Raw genomic sequence first — 9,585 nt, 5'->3', positions numbered from 1 at the left:
TTCTTAAAGTGATATACAGTTTTTAGTTGTTTATATGTTATTGCATGAATGCGTGAGTTACCATTTGGCACTTCTGTACGGTGGAGCCATTTATTTATGTCTGATATATGAATAACTTATTATGCGATATGTTGTTCACAACTGTTTTGCCTAACTTTTTATGCAAAGTGGTTCATCTTAATTGATTTCCATTCTTATAATAGCTGAATGATCTTTATTACCAGTTATTATCTGAAATCTCTTTAGATCGCATAATAGAAGAAATACATCCCGGGTTAGCATAGATTAGATGTGCTGTTTTCATTAGATTACAATAAAGTAGCTTAGATTAGAACTCTTAGACCAGCGACATCCAACTCTGCACACACATACACCCTTAGATTGGGAAACTGGTCCCATTATCCCCAGTCGGACCCGCTATACCAAACGGATAAGGAGCTACCAACCAAGGTCTGGACCGGGCGGGTATCCCCCTTGTTGTCGACCCGATTTTCGGGGCTTCAACATATTTGGCGCTAGAAGGAGGGCCTGAACCTCCGTGTCTGTTGGAATGGTTTTCAATTGTAACATTTGAATCAGGATGGCTGCTCACAAACTTCCCATTTGGAGTTGCATCCATGTTCGTGCCTCTTCCAACACTCCACCTGAAGTGGTAAGACTCTTCTCTCAGGTAAAATTCAATGGTAAGAATAACTCTTCTGCTTTTAATCATGCCCTTCAATTTATTCAAAGAGTTTCAAGTTCAAACGTTCAAAGAATTGATGAAGGCGTTTTATGTAGAATTTTTACTCTCACATTCACGACGAAAGCTAGAAAATGGTGTAGAACCCTCCCAGTTGCCTCAATTCACAGCTGGGACCAATTTGTCAAGGATTTCATTTGTAAATTTGATTTCTATGATTATGATCAGGTATATGATGAGATTTAGTATCTACGAAAAGAAGATGAATATGTTAGGGATTTTAATATGCGATTTCATCTTGATTGTCTAAAATATGATCTTGAAAATGAACTCATGAATGAAGAATCTTCAGATTATGCTGAGCATTCCCTGCCTCCTATGCCCGATCCAGCAGAAATTAGTCCAAGCTTTGTTCCATTTTCTTCTAATATGAATGAGAATTCCAATTCGAATATACAAATCAGCCATGATGAAGAAGGTTCCCAAAGCTTAGGAGACATGCATGCTCTAATGAAAGAAGATAAAAGAGAGAATGTTAGAAGAAAGCCTACCTTGGAACCAGGAGATGACTTTGATACAAGGTCAGAGCAAGTCAACAAATGCAGATGCCAAGGTTAGTACAACAAACTAATTCTCTTTCGAAAAGTATCAGTACACAAAGGTATGATCTAAAGCCCGATGTCTATGATGAATCTGATGAACAAGGATTTTTTCATGATGATAGTTTCAACTGCATTGTTCCAGAATCACATTTTTCTCTTTATCCTGATGTTTTTAGTGACGTTAATTTTCCCCCTCTCAGCATTAAAGATATCTCAAAAAGTATAGAGGATTACTCAAATGAGTCATCATTAGGTTTTCAAGATAAAAAGACAGCTATAGAACATCCTTTGATCATTTTCAAACAAGAACCACTTGACCTTCCTTGTCTGAAAATATTGGATGAAAAAGAGAAATCTAGGGAAACCTGTAAAATCATTTATGATAGCTACTTTGATAATGATGATGTTGATTTATCTCAAGTAACTCAACAAAGCTCAGATAATGAGAGATATTCTAATTCAAGAATCATATCAGTCAATCCTCATTCCAGAGTGACGGATCATTTACATGATTTCACTATCCAAGACAATATTCCGATCTATGATTCATATCATGAGCAAACCCCCATGCCTGTTCCTAATCATAACTTGTTTTCTGATTCACAAGACATAATTCAAAGTTACTCAGATCCCATAATTCTGGCCAGTTCTTGTGAGGAAGAAGATATTTCATGTCAGTCCCAGTTGTGTTGTAACATTAGCTGTACAGATAATCATTGCATTCTTTTTCGCTTGCACTCATTTTGTACAAAATCGGATTGTGTTTTAAATTTTCAGACTTTCGATAGATTACTATGGTATGGTGAGCACCTTATCAAAGAACATTAGAAAGATGTATTACCATTTTGGAAAACTAGATTGTGTCAAGGAAATACAGAATTTTTTCAATTCCATGATCAATCAATATCAGCCTTTCAGAAGAAACTTCTGTGTCATCCAAAACATCATCAACAAAAAAAATTATTTTTGGAAACTTGCCAGCAATTCGCGTTAATTAATAAATCTCTTTCCAAAAATTTCCATCTATTCTTCATTAATTTATTTAGTGATTTATATGTGGAAACTTTCCTTTTACAAGAAATTGCTAAAAGCTTGACTTTTACGCATAGTAGATTACAGGCCATCAAAACTAAAAATTCATATTTGCAATCTGGCCTGTTTAGAAGATCCGGCTGCCTCATAATTCTCAATGAAACGTTGGACAGTCCTCCGCCTCAAATCCCTCGGGTTCGTGTTCAACCTCATTTCCTTCTACGAAGCCGTGAATAGGAAATTCCCATCGGCCTCCACATCTCCGCCATGAAATAGAAAAGAACGTCTCCCAAGGTCGTTTTCATCGAATACAACAATCGTGCATTAACATCTGCCACCGATTGCGTCGCCGAGGCCATGCTACCTTTAGATATCTTGCCAGTCCCGGTGGCTTGCCGCTTGGTTGCCTGGACTGCAACTGCATCGCTTAGTTCCACAAGCTTATCACCTGCTCTCAGGGCAGCCGCCTCCAATGCTTCTCCGATGGTGACATCCGTGTTAGCCGCCGTGGGATAATCTACAGGCGCCGGGTGGATGGCGTAGTGAATGGCCTACCCGGCTATGTATTCTATGGTGATGTTCACACTGGGCAAGTGGGATTCGATGACAATGACACCCTGCTCACCCACAACGCTGTCTTCTGCCCGACTGTTCACTAGGTCGGCGCTCTTGTTCATCTTGGTCACTGCCTGCATGACTACGTCGACGCTTATCTTCAGCGTTTTACTGAGCGCCCTCGTCTCTACGCTTTGCATGAGAGCAGTGTCCTACGGAGTGATGGCCTGTACCGCTAGACTCCCGCTGACGTCGAATTTGTCTCCGTATGTTATGGGCTTCGACAATTGATCTTGCACTTCATCCCTCCTCGCCTACCCTTGACTCATGATGATCCTCATATGCAGGTCATGCCTGAAACCCCATGCCACCCTATTCATTGACCCTCGCAGCAGCCTCCATGGCATCAACGATGCCACCGGGATAAGCTTCCCCAGTCTTGGTGTGACTCGCTTCCAGTTCTTTGATCCTCCTTGCGTCCTCCGCTATAACAGCCTTGTCCACAGGCAGGTCTTCAGAAGTCAATCCCATTGGATAGTTTAGCTCCTACGGGGATCTTTTTTTTTTTTTTTTTTTTTACAGTCGTGGTAGCGATCACATCATTTCTCTGGCACACTTTCTTTTGCATCGATCGCACGATATGCACACACAGGTACAATATTACTGAGCAATGGAACACATAAAATACTGTAGAAATATAAACACGAAAACGCATAAAACAAGAGAGACACAGATATACGTGGTTCACCCAGTTTGGGTTACGTCCACCCCAAACAGCCAGTCCTTCCTTTCTATTATCCAACAAAATGAAGAGACACAACCTACAACAAATCCGCTATAATATCCTTTGTTTTCTCTCACAGTCTCACCTCTCTGTTTCTCGCTCAGAGAATACACATCTATATCACAGCCTCAAAATAAAATGCCCTCATACAAAGAGAGGGGTTGCCTGCAAGGGCAAAAAACCTAAACTAAACATAAGTTCTATCGTCAGATCATCCGCCTAATGAACGACCCAGATTGACTCGAAATTACTATACTTTTACAAGGCAATTTTACATCTATTTTTGGCTTCGGGGGCGCTGCCCCCGAACCCCTGCTGGGGGACCACTAGCCCTCAGACCCCCTAGCCGGGGGGGATTGGCCCCCCTGGACCCTTGCAGGGGGGACAAGTCTCCCCTGCACCCGCCTGCGTGGAGGGGTGTACAAACTTCCTGGGGTATACATCTGGCTGAAACAAAGACCTTTGAACAATCATTCTCCACGCACAACAACACAGAGGTGGGATGACAACCCCTCTAATGCTAAACATTAATAGCACATGAATAAATGCATAACAAGCATAGCTTGGAACAAGAAGAAGAAGTGGACAATGAGCAATTAATAGCAAAAGAAGCTTGCATTAGCTGAAAATGAAGACCAGATGCTGCAGGTATCATATCAGTTACAATCTCCAGAAGTGGAACCTTACAGCAAAATAACACTCATCAACCTCATTACATCATTTTTCTGGGTATATATAGAGGTTGAATACAAAATTGCTCTGCATAACTCATGCATGAAGGGGTCATAACTGACCACCAACCGCATTTACATTCAGATATGGGTCTCTGATAACAGTTTGATTGTCTTTAATGAACAAAATGGCTCTTTCTGTACTTTGATGTCCTTCCTGAACAGGTGAAATATTATCTGCATGACTTTCAACAACTGTTGTAGTCATTGAACTGCTCGAGGATTATTTTTCTCGTCCTTGGCCATGCTGTCTCCTTAACTGTGGTTGTTGAGAATTCAATGCAAAGTGTACCAGATGATCTCTTCCTTCTTCGCGCACACAAAACAGGCCGAAAATACTAAAAATACATTAACAATGGATGAAGAGTTTAGCATGAATATTAACTATTGGATGACAAAATGAACGGTGGATATTGGATTGTGGAAGCCATCAGGAAGGAATTTGAATGGAGGATAGTGGGCCATCAGATCATAGCGGGAAAGATCAGATGGCTATCGAAAGCGGGAGCTGCGCACAGGTTAACGAGCGGGGAACTGTACTGAAAGAGCAGTAAGCGGTTTCCCCGCATCGCTTTCGGCACTCAGCGGTATCCGTATGAGGGCAAGTGATGCAATGAAGTAATGAAACGTGGCCTGCAGGAAACCACTTCCCCGCGGGTTAACAGTCGAGCAAGTTGGTGGAGCGGGGGCTGCGATAACCGTTAGATCTCCGGGAGATGATCGGATGGTCGCGGTTTAATCGCACCTATTTGGTTGATATCACAGGTGATGTGACAGGTAAAAGGCCAGCGAGGTTATGTATTTTTATTATATCCGTGCGTTATAAAGGGTTAGGGACTTAGCACCGGGTTTAAACAAAAATGGATTAATACGAGGTTTTAAGAGGTTAATGGGATTTATAAAGGTTTTCAGGGGTTTATAGAGGTTTTAAACAAAAAGAAGTCTGGGAGCCCGAAGGGTTTAAAGGAGAGTAAAGAGGATATAAGGGGATGGAGGAAACAAAGGTGTGGGAGTTATAAGGAGAAAAAGAGAGGGAAGGATAAGATAAACAGCTGCAAACCCTTTGCAACCCAAACTAGCACTGTCTGACCTGCTTTAATCCATCAAATGCTGCAAACTGTAGCAGAGCTAACACTGGCTCCTTCTGGGGATGAGATCCTCCCTGTGAGGTCTCAAGAACCTGCAGACCACTGCCTTTCTAGTTGAAATCACATTAGCCAAAATTCCTAGTGTTCCATTGGGTATGGAGTCTACTTTATCTATACTAAAACTGACAAAAGCACCATATTTACAACCTTTAAGGCCTAAGACCTTAAACAACATAAACTTTCAAAAACCACCCATTAACTGAGCCATCAAAAGCTGCTTCTCCCCCCATACTTTTCAGTATGAAGATGTTGTTCCCTTGAATATGTGAAATAATGAAAGGCCCTGTCTAGAAAGCATCAAATTTACCATGATTTCCTTTCTTTTCCTTTAGTGCATCCCATTTCAAAACCATGTCACCAATCTGAAAATTATTTGTTTTTCCCTTTTTGTCAAAGGCTTCCTTGACCTTTCTTTGATGTGATGCAGCCTTTTCAACCAGCTGTTCTCTAATCTGATGTATTTTTGCCAAATCAGTGATCCTTTTCGCCATTTCTTCTTCCTCATTCTACTCTGTTTGAAAGAATTTAGCCACAGGGAGAGTTAGTTGAATTGGGAATACAACCTTAGTGCCATATACCAACTTGAAAGGAGAATTCCCTGTGGATTTTTTAATGGTCACCCTGTCAGCCCATAGTGCATACTTGAGCTTTGAATCCCAATTCTTTTTATTGTCCTCTAACAATTTTTAATTATCCTGATCAGAATTTTATTAGAGGATTCTACCAGACCATTTCCTTGTGGATAATATGAGGTGGAATGAACAAGTTTAATACCCATTGAATCACACATTTCCACCAGTTCTTTTTCCCTGAAAGCTGCTGCATTATCTGTCATTAATTTATGTGGACAACGAAATCTACTGAAGATATTTTCAATTAAAACCTTCATGACCACATTATGATCAGCCTTCCTGGTAGGGACTACTTCAATCTACTTAGTGAAATAACTAGTGGCTACTAATATCCACCTGTGCTGGCCACTGGAATGTGGGTTGATTTCTCCAATAAAGTCCAAGCCCCACTGCTGAAAAGGTCCTCTTAGGGGCAGGGATTTCAACTGTTGTTTTCCTTCAAATCTTTGGCACTTGTCACAAGATTTAACAAAAACAAACACATCAGAAAATAAAGTGGGCCAATAGTACCCAGCTTTCAGGATTTTATGGGCTGTGGTTTTCCAATAATGGTGCCCTCCACACATGCTGTTATGAAATTGCTGCATAACTTCTTTTGACTGTTCTTTGTATAGACACCTTAAAAATATTCCAGATGGATTCCTCTAGTAGAGCAGATTTTCCATAATGCAATACTTTGCTGCTCTAAGTTTTAAAGTTATGGCCTGACTTTGAGTAAATCCTGAAAGGATCTCTAGCTTCAGCAAGAAATTAATTATTTCAACATACCAGTTACATGAAGTTAGATTTTCAGCCACTAATTGCTTTCTCTTTATTTCAGCTGTTTCCTCTTTTTCTGCCTGACTGTTTTCTGCGATTGTACACAAGAAATCAATATCCAAAGATCTGCAATTTTCTTCAGCTAATAATTTGGCGAGACCCTGACCTCTGACTAGCTTGGTGGGCTTCAGCTCTATATTAAATTCTATCAATTTTTCAATCCATTTCGCCCTTCTTCCATCAGCATCAGATTGTGTCAAGACATCTTTTATTGTAGCAAAGGGTACACATGCAATTATCTTTGAATGAAATATATAAACTCTGAAGGATTTCAAAGGACTTAATAAGAGCATATGCTTGTTTTTCAATAATATCATACCTCAGTTCAGCATCCCTCAAATTCTTTCTGAAAAATGCCACTGGATGTTCTGAACCTTCTTCATCTGACTGCAATAAAACTGCTGCAATGGTGTCTTCAGAGGCAAAAGAAAATATGTTCAACTCCTTGCTGTAGTTTGGATTTATTAATGTGGGAGCCTCCATAATAGCCTTTTTAATCGAATCAAATGATTTTCTTGCTGTATCAGTCCATCTTACCTCTGACCCTTTTCTCAACATGGAGGTAATATGTTTCACTAATTCTGCAAAATTTGGAATAAACCTCTTGACAAATTAATTTTTCCCAAAAAAGACTAAATATCATTATTTGATCTAGGGACAAACAAAGGCTGAATTGCTTTGACTCCTTCTGGGCCAATCTGAACACTTGCATCAGACACAATATGTCTTAATAGCTTGCCTTCATCTAAAGCAAATTGATATTTTTTGGGATTTACTGAGATTCCAAACCTCCTGCACTTCAAGAATACTTTTTTCAAATGTTGTAAATGACTTTGATGGCTGCTGGAGTAAACTGTTATATCATCAAGGTAGATAAGGACAAATTTGTCCTTCTCTCCCACAAATGCTATATCCATAGCTCTCTGAAAGGTGGCTCCAACATTCATCAATCCAAAAGGCATCTTGGCATACATAAAAGTGCCCCAAGGAGTGGTGAATGCAGTCTTTTCTTGATCATCTGGGTGTACAACAATCTGATTAAAGCCTGAAAAACCATCCAAGAAAGACATTACTTTGGCTCTTGAGACCTTTTACAGCAAATGCTCCATTTTTGGTAGAGGATAGTTGTCTTTCTTTGAGCATTTTTTCAAATTTCTGAAATCAACACAGAGTCTAATTTCACCACTTTTCTTCCTCACACCACTAGATTGGCTACCCATTTTGAATATCTGAGATGTACTATGATTTTGGCAGCCAACAACTTTTTAATTTCTTTTTCAATTAGAGGAAGAAGCATAGGATTTATTAATCTCAGCTTCTATTTGAAAGGAATGGTGTCTTTCTCCAGAGGGATTTTATGCTGAATTACGTTCTTGTCATATGTTTTCAGATCACTATACTCCCATGCAAACACATCAGCAAATTGCCTCATTAAATTGCAGTACTCAACACTTTGATCAACAGACAAATGAGTGGACAAATTCACATACCTAGGCTGACCTAGACTTCCTATATCATACTTACAAACTGCAGATTGGTCTTCTTTTTGGGCAGCCTTGTAAGGCACATCATTCTAGTCAAACAGTCTTTCAAGAGGAATTAGGCCCTTAGGAATATGATTACTAGGAAGCTGGACAATGTTGTCTTTACCAATCTTATCTCTAAGTTGGGGCTGGGGGTTTTCTAACGAGAGATCATTTTCTTGGTCAATTTGCATTTCAGAGAACTCATCAATGACTTGAATGAACCTATTTATCTCATCATCATCATCAAAAACTTTCCAATGGTGGACATTATCAGGCAAGGAAGGTCTGTACTTCATTTTCACTTCATAAACTAATCTGGGAGGCATGGGAGGTATAAATAGACTAGCAGAAACAAAAAGGGAATCAACAAGATGATTTTGGGCTCTAGGAATGTATGAAATACAGAAATAATCAAAAGAATCTCTGATTTTCCATACCTCATCTTTGTATGCTTTCAGCCTTGGGTGCTTTGCCTGAAATGTTTTATTTACTTGCTGAATTATCAGATCAGCATCTCCAAATACCTTTAAATTCTTGATTCTTCTGTCTTTTGCTGCATTAAGGCCCAACAACAGTGCTTCATATTCTGCTATGTTGTTTGTCACTTGAAAAACCAGCTTAAAAGACAACTGAATGCTTTCTTGTTGAGGAGATAATAGCACCACCCCTCCTCCTACAGTCCCCCTGGAACATGCTCCATCAAAGAACGTCTCCCAAACTTGACTTCCTTTCTCTTCCTCGGCCTGAACTGTTGGTTTCCTGATCTACATTGAGGCCTTCTGAGATTCTTCTATTTGGAGAATACATGCTCCAAAATCAGTGTCCACTGCATATATAGGATGATTTGTAGGATTCTTCTCATCACTAGTGTTGTATGCCAACTGTGCTTCTTTATACAATCTCTTGCTTTCTCCTTCAAAAACTGGGACAGTGGCATAAGATAGATCATTCTGAAAGGTCCCACCTAGTCTCTTAATCCACCCTCTGGACAACAACATGCCAAACTTAGGAGGGACATCTACTACCACAATATCCATCATCATACTCTTCATGGGAAGCTGAGTTAAGGTAATG

General features: G+C 39.9%; 1 pseudogene; it reads right to left on the bottom strand.

The window, feature by feature from the left end:
• Positions 1-2,525: 2,525 nt before the first annotated feature.
• On the bottom strand, positions 2,526-3,200 carry LOC149148327 (late embryogenesis abundant protein D-34-like; annotated as a pseudogene).
• Positions 3,201-9,585: the final 6,385 nt, after the last annotated feature.

This window comes from Pinus tabuliformis, chromosome 9, assembly GCF_031772625.1.
Source record: "Pinus tabuliformis cultivar Carrire ecotype Pingquan chromosome 9, CPIR1, whole genome shotgun sequence".
Taxonomy (NCBI): Eukaryota; Viridiplantae; Streptophyta; class Pinopsida; order Pinales; family Pinaceae; genus Pinus; species Pinus tabuliformis.
Note: the sequence above shows the minus strand (reverse complement) of the source record. Positions and strands in the feature narration are given on the sequence as shown.